At 50.0% G+C, this 12,492-nt stretch overlaps 1 pseudogene; it reads right to left on the bottom strand.

The window, feature by feature from the left end:
• The window catches only part of LOC134983810 (zinc finger protein 84-like), an 84,322-nt pseudogene extending 72,449 nt beyond the window's left edge, over positions 1 to 11,873 (bottom strand).
• Between the last annotated feature and the right edge of the window lie 619 nt (positions 11,874 to 12,492).

Raw genomic sequence — 12,492 nt, 5'->3', positions numbered from 1 at the left:
GGAGCGGCGGTCAGCGGGAGCAGAGCGTACTGCATAGAGCTGTGGGGCGGCCTATGCACACGCGCTCCGGACCGCAGGATAACACACAGCATGGAGCCGTAGAGCGGCCTATACCTGTGTAGCCAGGCAGCGGGGAACCATCAGCTGCTGATGTGCTGGGAGCGGCGGTCCGCGGGAGCAGAGAGCGCACTGCATAGAGCCGTGAAGCGGACTATGCACACGTGCTCCGGGCAGCGGCAATGTATCTAGGATGCGGCGCTGGTCCTCCATCTAACCCTAGCGTGATAATGCGCTCAGTCCCCAATACAATCACTCAACAGTGGGGCGGCAGCGTAAGCTGACCGCCCCTCTCAACATACCTGGACAGTAACAAGGTCTATGACGGGGCTTTTCATTCAAGCTCCGTCCAGCTTCTTGCAGGCAGCCAGCACGTGGTGTAAGGGAGCTCTTTACAGAGAGGTCCGACACTCACAGCTGCTCTCAGCAGCTTCCACTATCCCTGACCCACGCCTCTCAGAAGGGGGGAAAGGATGTGGCAATCATTTAAGAAGAAAAAAATAAATAAACTTAGAAAAAAATTCCAAGACTTGTGGACGAACTCCACTATGCCTTCTAACTGTGTCGAGCACAGAAAAAACACTGAGGTGCTCGAGGATATGGAGGGGAGGAGTAGTCTCAAAATTAATTTATTCAGTGCCTTCTTCCGGTGGAAGCCGTCCATATCCCAAGAGTACTCCAGTGACCCCTAGTGGATGAAAAAGAAATGTAGTGACAGAGGCCCATGGGGAGAATGTAGTGACAGAGGCCCATGGGGAGAATGTAGTGACAGAGGCCCATGGGGAGAATGTAGTGACAGAGGCCCATGGGGGAAATGTAGTGATAAAGGCCCATGGGGGGTATAGTGATAGAGGCCCATGGGTGGATGCAGTGACAGAGGCCCATGGGGGGGGGTGTAGTGAGAGAGGCCCATGGGGGAATGTAGTGACAGAGGCCCATGGGGATGGGGGGTGTAGCGACAGAGGCCCATGGGGAGAAAGTAGCGATAGTGGCCTATGGGGAAAATGTAGTGATATGGGCCCATGGGGGATAGTGATAGAGGTCCATGGGGGGGAATTTAGAGGCCCATAGGGGTGAAATGACAGAGGCCCATGGGGGGTTGTGATATAGACCCCACATGATAGAGTGATAGAGGCCCATGGGGGAAAATGTAGTGACAGGGGCCCATGGGGGGGTGTAGTGACAGAGGCCCATGGGGGACATGTAGTGACAGATGCCCATGGGGGACATGCAGTTATAGAGGCCCATGGGGGAAAATGTAGTGACAGGGGCCCATGGGGGGGTTGTAGTGACAGAGGCTCATGGGGGGAAATGTAGTGACAGATGCCCATGGGGGACATGCAGTGATAGAGGCCCATGGGGGACATGCAGTGATAGAGGCCCATGGGGGAATGTAGTGATAGAGGCCCATGGGGGGGTGTAGTAATAGAGGCCCATGGGGGGCTATCACTACAACCCCCCCATGTAGTGATAGAGGCCCATGGGGGGGTTGTAGTGACAGAGGCTCATGGGGGGAAATGTAGTGACAGAGGCCCATGGGGGACATGCAGTGATAGAGGACCATGGGGGGAAATGTAGTGACAGAGGCCCATGGGGAAATGCAGTGATAGAGGCCCATGGGGGGTGTAGTGACAGAGGCCCATGGGGGGTGTAGTGACAGAGGCACATGGGGGGTGTAGTGACAGAGGCCCATGGGGGGATGTAGTGATACAGGCCCATGGTGGGAAATGTAGTGATAGAGGCCCATGGGGGACATGTAGTGATAGAGGGCCATGGGGGGGGGTTGTAGTGACAGAGGCTCATGGGGGAAATGTAGTGACAGAGGCCCATGGGGGACATGCAGTGATAAAGGCCCATGGGGGGGGTTGTAGTGACAGAGGCCCATGGGGGAAATGTAGTGACAGAGGCCCATGGGGAAATGCAGTGACAGAGGCCCAAGGGGGATGCAGTGACAGAGGCCCATGGGGGGGTGTAGTGACAGAGGCCCATGGGGGGAATGTAGTGATACCGGCCCATGGGGGGAAATGTAGTGATAGAGGCCCATGGGGAGAATGTAGTGACAGGCCATGAAGGAATGTAGTGATAGAGGCCCATGGGGGAGGGATGTAGTGATAGAGGCCCATGGGGGGGATGTAGTGATAGAGGCCCATGGGGGGAGGGATGCAGTGATAGAGGCCCATGTGGGAAATGTAGTGACAGGGACCCATGGGGAGAATGTAGGGATAGAGGCCCATGGGGGGTTGCAGTGATAGAGGCCCATGGGGGAATGCAGTGACAGAGGGCCATGAGGGGAATGTAGTGACAGGGACCCATGGGGGGAATGCAGTGATAGAGGCCTATGGGAGGTGTAGCGATATAGGCCCATAGGGGGGGGTGTAGCGATAGAGGCCCATGGGGGGAATGTAGTGACAGAGGCCCATGGGCGGGGAGTTAGTGACAGGTATCCATGGGGGGGAATGTAGTGACAGAGGCCCATGGGGGAAATGTAGTGATAAAGGCCCACGGGGGGAGTGTAGTGATAGAGGCCCATGGGTGGATGCAGTGACAAATGCCCATGGGGGGTAGTGACAGAGGCCCATGGGCGGGTGTAGTGACTGAGGCCCATGGGGGGGTGTAGTGACTGAGGCCCATGGGGAGAAAGTAGCGATAGTGGCCAATGGGGAGAATGTAGTGATATGGGCCCATGGGGGATAGTGATAGAGGCCCATGGAGGGAATGTATTGACAGAGGCCCATGGGGGTGAAATGACAGAGGCCCATGGGGGGTTGTGATATATACACATTACGGCAGACAGCGTCCCCTTTATTATACATTACAGCAGACAGCGTCCCCTTTTTTACACAGTACGGCAGACAGCGTCCTCCTTTTTACACATTGCGGCAGCCAGTCCCCCTTTTTACACATTATGGCAGACAGTGTCCCTTTTTTACACATTACAGCAGACAGCGTCCCCCTTTTTAACACATTACAGCAGACAGTGCCCTCTTTTTACACATTATGGCAGACAGCGTCCTTTTTTACACATTACGGCAGACAGCGTCCCCTTTTTACACATTACGGCACACAGTGTCCCCCTTTTTTACACATTGCGGCAGCTAGTCCCCTTTTTTACACATTACGGCAGACAGCGTCCCCTTTTTTACACATTACAGCAGACAGCGTCCCCTTTTTACACAGTACGGCAGACAGCGTCCCCTTTTTTACATAGTACGGCAGACAGCGTCCTCCTTTTTACACATTGCGGCAGCCAGTCCCCCTTTTTACATATTACGGCAGACAGCGTCCCCCTTTTTTACACATTATGGCAGACAGCATCCCCTTTTTACACATTGCGGCAGCCAGTCCCCCTTTTTACACATTACGGCAGACGGTGTCCCCCTTTTTACACATTGCGGCAGAAAAGATAGAGAGAGGGAGGGCGAGAGAGATACTTACCATCTCCCCGCTGGCAGTCAGGCTCCTCGTGGAGGCAGCTCCCTCGGTGCAGGCAGGGGAGGAGGAGGGAGGGGGACTGGAGCCACAGCAGCGCTATGTAATTGGTAGTAGCGCCGCTGCAGCAGTCCCCTCTCCTTCTGTAATTGCTGCCCAGCGCCGCTTTGAATGCTGGGATGGAGGAACCGCATCCCAGCATTCACAGCAGCGCAGGGCAGCCAATACGGAATACAAAAAACAGGTGTAAATTTGGTGCTTCAAACGGAGTGCTGCAAAAACCTCTAAGCCCACCTGTAGGGCAAAAATGTAGTTTAAGAAGAAAATGTGTGATTTTCGCGCAATCTCTGGTTGTGATAAGGTGAAGTCACTATGTAAGTGGATTCGATGAATATCAAGATAAATTCACAGTTTATAGTTCCAAGAAAATGCCCAAAAACGTAATTCCCTTATTCTTTCTGTTGAGTCATAGATTAAGGAAAAGCATTCGAGTTCAATATCAGGAATTACAAATGTTATAGGAATCAAAATAGTGGAAAAACAATGGAGAAGGAAATCAATAGAAAACAATCTTGCCACTACTGAAATGAGAGCCATATATGAGATGAAAACCCTCCATCCAAAAGGAATTAATACGGATTTTGAAATCAAATGGTTCCTATAGTTTCATTGGTCCGATATCCATACACCTTTTTGTGAAGCTGTTGTCCCATTAGAAGCAATACATCAAATTATTTTTGCATAGGTGGGAAGAAATCATCTCCCAGTACAATTAACCTAATTTCATTTAATAATTGATCCACTCCTATGAGAATTATTAATAACATGAGTGGTTTTAAACAAATCCTTTTTTTCTTCAGAAGTTTCTTTTCATATGGTTTTATTATGATATTGGGTATAATGAGAATGAATTCCCTCTGTTTAATAAGGAAGTGACAGCAGATACCCCTACACCCAGCACTTGCGTTCCATACTGATTTTAACACAAAACAGGAAGTGCGGGCCGTGGTTGGAACGCAAGCGCTGAGGTGGAACGCAAAGCGGAAGTCTGTATACGACACTTCCGCCGGGGATCGTAATAGCCTAGCACACTAAACACCGCAAGAGCGGTGAACCAGTATCAACTCCAAGACTGGGGGAAACTATTATACTGAACACATGGGTTCCTGGACTATATCCGGAGATATACCGGAAGTAGTTGTTTTATCATTTTAGTTAGACTTATTTTTTAGGATATTAAAAAATCGTTTTTGTTGAATAAAAATTTTAATGGAATGTATACCTAATAGAGATCATTTGTATAGCAGTGTTTCTGTATTTTGAAATAATAAGATGCATTAAGGAAATTCACTTCCTGGAGTGAATCCACCAATGAACTTTCAGTAAGGGGTGTATATATATACCCATAGTAATATCAGCCCAAACACCTTGATAAAGGCTCAGGGGAGCCGAAACGCGTTGGTGAACAGCATCTGCCTGGACAGCGACCCAGCTTTGGATTCTGAAGGTGGATTCTTATACCAGGGATTCACCACAGACATTATAAACACGAGACTTGGTGTGCTATATACACCTTATTTTAAGGTACGCTGCCAGCCATATGTTTTAATACCTTTGTTCTTTTATTAAAATTTAGTTACACTATTGCGGTTTCTCCTATTTCTTCTTTTCATACACTGGAGATGAAGAATTAACATCCCTCTGAACCAAAATTGAAGAAAGATTTGGAGAATCTATGACTCAACAGAAAGAATAAGGGAATTACGTTTTTGGGCATTTTCTTGGAACTACAAACTGTGAATTTATCTTGATATTCATCGAATCCACTTACATAGTGACTCCACCCTATCACAACAGGAGATTGCGCGAAAATCACACATTTTCTTCTTAAACGGAAGGAGAGGGGGCTGCTGCAGTGGCACAACTACCAATTACATAGCGCTGCTGCGGCTCCAGTCTCCCTCCCTCCACCTCCTTCTCCACTGCCCGACGCTGCTCTCTCCTCTCCAGTGCGGCGTACGGCACACAGCAGAGGCTTGACTCATTACATGCCGCTGAGCCCTCAGGGCAACTGCGCTGTGTGCCAGGCACACCTGGCACACACGTAATTACACTCCTGCTCCCCAAAACAGCGCTGTACATGTGGGTAAGCGTTGTCACGACCCGGCGGAGAATTGTTGGAGCGACTCTTTCTAAGGTGCGTATAAGACGCTTTTTAGAAAGATCACTCAAGAAAAAATAAGAATTTACCTACCGATAATTCTATTTCTCGTAGTCCGTAGTGGATGCTGGGAACTCCGTAAGGACCATGGGGAATAGCGGCACCGCAGGAGACTGGGCACAAAAGTAAAGCTTTAGGACTACCTGGTGTGCACTGGCTCCTCCCCCTATGACCCTCCTCCAAGCCTCAGTTAGGATACTGTGCCCGGACGAGCGTATACAATAAGGAAGGATTTATGAATCCCGGGTAAGACTCATACCAGCCACACCAATCACACCGTACAACTTGTGATCTGAACCCAGTTTACAGCATGATAACAGAGGAGCCTCTGGATAGATGGCTCACAACAACAATAACCCGATTTAGTTAACAATAACTATGTACAAGTATTGCAGACAATCCGCACTTGGGATGGGCGCCCGGCATCCACTACGGACTACGAGAAATAGAATTACCGGTGAGTAAATTCTTATTTTCTCTAACGTCCTAAGTGGATGCTGGGGACTCCGTAAGGACCATGGGGATTATACCAAAGCTCCCAAACGGGCGGGAGAGTGCGGATGACTCTGCAGCACCGAATGAGAGAACTCCAGGTCCTCCTCAGCAAGGGTATCAAATTTGTAGAATTTTGCAAACGTGTTTGCCCCTGACCAAGTAGCTGCTCGGCAAAGTTGTAAAGCCGAGACCCCTCGGGCAGCCGCCCAAGATGAGCCCACCTTCCTTGTGGAGAGGGCATTTACAGATTTTGGCTGTTGCAGGTCTGCCACAGAATGTGCAAGCTGAATTGTACTACAAATCCAACGAGCAATAGTCTGCTTAGAAGCAGGAGCACCCAGCTTGTTGGGTGTATACAGGATAAACAGCGAGTCAGATTTTCTGACTCCAGCCGTCCTGGAAACTTATATTTTTAGGGCCCTGACAACGTCCAGCAACTTGGAGTCCTCCAAGTCCCTAGTAGCCGCAGGTACCACAATAGGCTGGTTCAGGTGAAACGCTGAAACCACCTTAGGGAGAAATTGAGGACGAGTCCTCAATTCTGCCCTGTCCGTATGAAAAATCAGGTAAGGGCTTTTATAAGATAAAGCCGCCAATTCTGACATGCGCCTGGCCGAAGCCAGGGCCAACAGCATGACCACTTTCCATGCGAGATATTTGAAATCCACAGATTTAAGCGGTTCAAACCAATGTGATTTTAGGAACCCCAAAACTACATTGAGATCCCAAGGTGCAACTGGAGGCACAAAAGGAGGCTGTATATGCAGCACACCCTTGACAAACGTCTGAACTTCAGGTACTGAAGCCAGTTCTTTTTGGAAGAAAATCGACAGGGCCGAAATCTGAACCTTAATGGATCCCAATTTGAGGCCCATAGACACTCCTGTTTGCAGGAAATGCAGGAATCGACCCAGTTGAAATTCCTCCGTCGGGGCCTTCCTGGCCTCACACCATGCAACATATTTTCGCCAAATGCGGTGATAATGCTTTGCGGTTACATCCTTCCTGGCTTTGATCAGGGTAGGGATGACTTCCTCTGGAATACCTTTTTCCTTCAGGATCCGGCGTTCAACCGCCATGCCGTCAAACACAGCCACGGTAAGTCTTGGAACAGACAGGGTCCCTGCTGCAGCAGGTCCCGTCTTAGAGGTAGAGGCCACGGGTCCTCTGTGAGCATCTCTTGAAGTTCCGGGTACCAAGTCCTTCTTGGCCAATCCGGAGCCACGAGTATAGTTCTTACTCCTCTCCGTCTTATAATTCTCAATACCTTGGGTATGAGAGGCAGAGGAGGGAACACATAAACCGACTGGTACACCCACGGCGTCCACAGCTATCGCCTGAGGGTCCCTTGACCTGGCGCAATATCTTTTTAATTTTTTGTTGAGGCGGGACGCCATCATGTCCACCTTTGGTTGTTCCCAACGGTTTACAATCATGTGGAAGACTTCTGGGTGAAGTCCCCACTCTCCCGGGTGGAGGTCGTGCCTGCTGAGGAAGTCTGCTTCCCACTTGTCCACTCCCGGAATAAACACTGCTGACAGTGCTATTACATGATTTTCCGCCCATCGGAGAATCCTTGCAGCTTCTGCCATCGCCCTCCTGCTTCTTGTGCCGCCCTGTCTGTTTACGTGGGTGACCGCCGTGATGTTGTCTGACTGGATCAGCAACGGCTGGTTCTGAAACAGAGGTCTCGCTTGGCTTAGGGCATTGTAAATGGCCCTTAGCTCCAGGATATTTATGTGAAGTGAAGCTTCCAGGTTTGACCATAGTCCCTGGAAATTTCTTCCCTGTGTGACTGACCCCCAGCCTCGAAGGCTGGCATCCGTGGTCACCAGGACCCAGTCCTGAATGCCGAATCTGCGGCCCTCTAAAAGATGAGCACTCTGCAGCCACCACAGCAGAGACACCCTTGCCTGTGGCGACAGGGTTATCCGCTGATGCATATGAAGTTGCGATCCGGACCATTTATCCAGCAGGTCCCACTGGAAAGTTCTTGCGTTGAATCTGCCGAATGGAATTGCTTCGTAAGAAGCCACCATTTTTCCCAGGACTCTTGTGCATTGATGCACTGATACCTGATCTGGTTTTAGGAGGTTTCTGACTAGATCGGATAACTCCCTGGCTTTTTCTTCTGGAAGAAATACCTTTTTCTGGTCTGTGTCCAGAATCATCCCTAGGAACAGGAGACGTGTCGTCGGGATCAGCTGTGACTTTGGAATATTGAGAATCCAACCGTGCTGTTGTAACACTTCTTGAGATAGTGCTACCCCCACTAACAACTGTTCCTTGGATCTCGCCCTTATCAGGCGATCGTCCAAGTATGGGATAATTAAAACTCCCTGTCTTCGAAGGAGTATCATCATTTCGGCCATTACCTTGGTAAAGACCCTCGGTGCCGTGGATAATCCAAATGGCAGCGTCTGGAACTGATAGTGACAGTCCTGTACCACAAACTTGAGGTACCCTTGGTGAGAAGGGTAAATGGGGACATGTAGGTAAGCATCCTTGATGTCCAGTGATACCATATAATCCCCTTCCTCCAGGCTCCAGATAACCGCTCTCAGTGACTCCATTTTGAATTTGAACTTCTTTATGTAAGTGTTCAATGACTTCAGATTTAAAATGGGTCTCGAACCGTCCGGTTTCGGTACCACAAATATTGTGGAATAATACCCCTTTCCTTGTTGCAGGAGGGGTACCTTGGTTATCACCTGCTGGGAATACAGTTTGTGAATAGCCACTAACACCGCCTCCCTGTCGGAGGGAGTTGTCGGTAAGGCAGATTTTAGGAAACGGCAGGGAGGAGACGTCTCGAATTCCAGCCTGTACCCCTGAGATACTACCTGAAGGATCCAGGGATCTATCTGTGAGCGAGCCCACTGTGTGCTGAAATTCTTTAGACGGGCCCCTACCGTACCTGAGTCCGCCTGTAGAGCCCCAGCGTCATGCTGAGGACTTGGCGGAGGCGGGGGAGGACTTCTGTTTCTGGGAACTGGCTGTTTGCTGCAGCTTTTTTCCTCTACCTTTGCCAGGTGGCAGAAAGGAAGCGCCTTTTGCCCGCTTGCCTTTATGGGGCCGAAAGGACTGTGTATGATAATACGGTGCCTTCTTTTGCTGTGAAGTAACCTTGGGTAAAAATGTGGATTTCCCAGCTGTTGCCGTGGAAACCAGGTCCGACAGACCTGCCCCAAATAACTCCTCCCCTTTATAAGGCAATACTTCCATATGCCTTTTAGAATCGGCATCCCCTGACCACTGCCGACTCCATAACCCTCTCCTGGCGGAAATGGACAGCGCACTTACTCTTGATGCCAGCCGGCAAATATCCCTCTGTGCATCACGCATGTATAAAAGTGCATCCTTTATATGTTCTAAAGTCAGTAATATACTGTCCCTATCAAGGGTATCAATACTTTCTGTCAGGGAGTCTGACCATGCCGCCCCAGCACTGCACATCCAGGCTGAGGCGATCGCTGGTCGTAGTATAACACCAGTGTGTGTGTATATACACTTAAGGATAGTCTCCTGCTTTCTGTCAGCAGGTTCCTTAAGGGCGGCCGTATCCGGAGACGGTAGTGCCACCTTCTTGGACAAGCGTGTGAGCGCTTTATCCACCCTAGGGGGTGTTTCCCAACGTGCCCTATCCTCTGGCGGGAAAGGGTACGCTGCCAATAACCTTTTAGAAATTATCAATTTTATATCGGGAGAAGTCCACGCTTCATCACACACTTCATTTAATTCCTCAGATGCAGGAAAAACTACAGGTAGTTTTTTCTCACCAAACATAATACCCTTTTTAGTGGTAGCAGGGGTAATATCAGAAATGTGTAAAACATTTTTCATCGCCTCAATCATGTAACGTGTGGCCCTATTGGAAGTTACATTTGTCTCATCGTCGTCGACACTGGAGTGGGTATCCGTGTCAACGTCTGTATCTGCCATCTGAGGTAGCGGGCGTTTTAGAGCCCCTGATGGCCTTTGAGACGCCTGGACAGGCACAAGCTGAGTAGCCGGCTGTCCTATGTCTTCAAACTTCTTGTGTAAAGAGTTGACACTTTCACGTAATTCCTTCCATAAGTCCATCCACTCAGGTGTCGACCCCGTAGGGGGTGACATCACATTTACAGGCATTTGCTCCGCCTCCACATAATTTTCCTCTTTATACATGTCGACACAGCCGTACCGACACACAGCACACACACAGGGAATGCTCTGATAGAGGACAGGACCCCACCTAGCCCTTTGGAGAGACAGAGGGAGAGTATGCCAGCACACACCAGAGCGCTATATATACACAGGGATATCACTATACAGAGTGTTTTCCCCTATAGCTGCTGTTATATTAAATACTGCGCCTAAATAGTGCCCCCCCTCTCTTTTTTACCCTTTTCTGTAGTGTAGGACCGCAGGGGAGAGTCAGGGAGACGTCCTTCCAGCGGAGCTGTGAGGGAAAATGGCGCCAGTGTGCTGAGGGAGATAGCTCCGCCCCCTTTTCGGCTGACTTTTCTTCCGCTTTTTTAGACAATCTGGCAGGGGTTAATTTACACCCATATAGCCCTGGGGACTATATGTGATGTATTTTTGCCAGCCAAGGTGTTAATATTGCTGCTCAGGGCGCCCCCCCCCCCCCCCCCAGCGCCCTGCACCCTCAGTGACCGGAGTGTGAAGTGTGTATGAGGAGCAATGGCGCACAGCTGCAGTGCTGTGCGCTACCTTTACTGAAGACAGGACGTCTTCTGCCGCCGATTTTCCGGACCTCTTCTTGCTTCTGGCTCTGTAAGGGGGCCGGCGGCGCGGCTCTGGGACCGAGCTCCATGGCTGGGCCTGTGATCGTCCCTCTGGAGCTAATGGTGTCCAGTAGCCTAAGAAGCCCAATCCACTCTGCACGCAGGTGAGTTCGCTTCTTCTCCCCTTAGTCCCTCGATGCAGTGAGCCTGTTGCCAGCAGGACTCACTGAAAATAAAAAACCTAAAACTAACTTTTCTAAGAAGCTCAGGAGAGCCCCTAGTGTGCACCCAGCTCGGTCGTGCACAAAATTCTAACTGAGGCTTGGAGGAGGGTCATAGGCGGAGGAGCCAGTGCACACCAGGTAGTCCTAAAGCTTTACTTTTGTGCCCAGTCTCCTGCGGAGCCGCTATTCCCCATGGTCCTTACGGAGTTCCCAGCATCCACTAGGACGTCAGAGAAATAATAACAGGACACCACAGGATGCTCCTCCTATATAATCATAATATTATTAATAATAATACACCACAGGCTACTCCTCCTGTAAAATAATAATATTAAGAGGACACCACAGGCTGCTCTCCCTGTATATTATTTGTATTATTATACAGGAGGATCTGTGGTGTGCTTTTAATAATAATAACTGGACACCACAGGCTGCTCCCCCTGTATAATAATAATAATAAACCACTGGCTGCTCCCCAAGTATATTATTATTTTTATTATACAGGAGGGCCTATGGTGTCCTGTTAATAAAAAAAACAACAACAACAGTACACCACAGACTGCTCAACCTGTAAAATAATAATAACAACAACAACAGGAAACCACAGGCTTCTCCCCCTGTATCGTAAGACGCCATTACCTGATCTCTACGGACAACGACAAGGTACAGTGACCGGAAGTAAGGAGAAAAGCACAGGCAGGAAGTAGGGCATGATTGGCACGGGCCGCTTCCTGGTGACTGGCCCCTCCCCTGCCACACCACGCTCACAGCCCGTGTTCTGTAATGACTATTACTATACATGTCCTCAGTGCAGGAGGCCGGCGGCCATTTTCTTGTAGACCAGTCCGGTAGCAGCAATAGGTTCCCTGGCCGTGTAGTGACGTCAGGAGCGGCGGCCATTTTCCCCTGGTCTGAGCTCCGCCTTCCTTCTATCATTCCCACAAGGCAGCAGGAGCAGAGAGCAGCCATTGCTGTGTCTGGCAGCAGGTAATGATATTATTATTATTATTCTATAGGCTGAGCAGCTCTGGTGTCAGGTTCTGTACTACAGGGGGAGCAGCCTCTGGTGCCTTGTTATAGTGCAGCTGGAGCAGCCTCTGGTGCTGCATTATCCCTGTACAGGTGGCTGACACTCTAGTGTCCTATTACTGTAATACAGGTGGCACAGATCCTGCCGTTACCGTAATACAAGTGGCGCAGACCGCGCCATTACCGTAATACAGGTGGCGCAGACCCCGCCGTTATCGTAATACAGGTGGCGCAGACCCCGCCGTTACCGTGATACAGGCGGCTCGGACCTCACCGTTACGGTAATGCAGGCGGCGCGGATTACGCCATT

The sequence above is a fragment of the Pseudophryne corroboree genome (assembly GCF_028390025.1).
Source record: "Pseudophryne corroboree isolate aPseCor3 chromosome 3 unlocalized genomic scaffold, aPseCor3.hap2 SUPER_3_unloc_25, whole genome shotgun sequence".
NCBI classification, from domain to species: Eukaryota; Metazoa; Chordata; class Amphibia; order Anura; family Myobatrachidae; genus Pseudophryne; species Pseudophryne corroboree.
The sequence above is the reverse complement of the archived record's forward strand: the minus strand, read 5'-3'. Positions and strand labels throughout refer to the sequence as shown.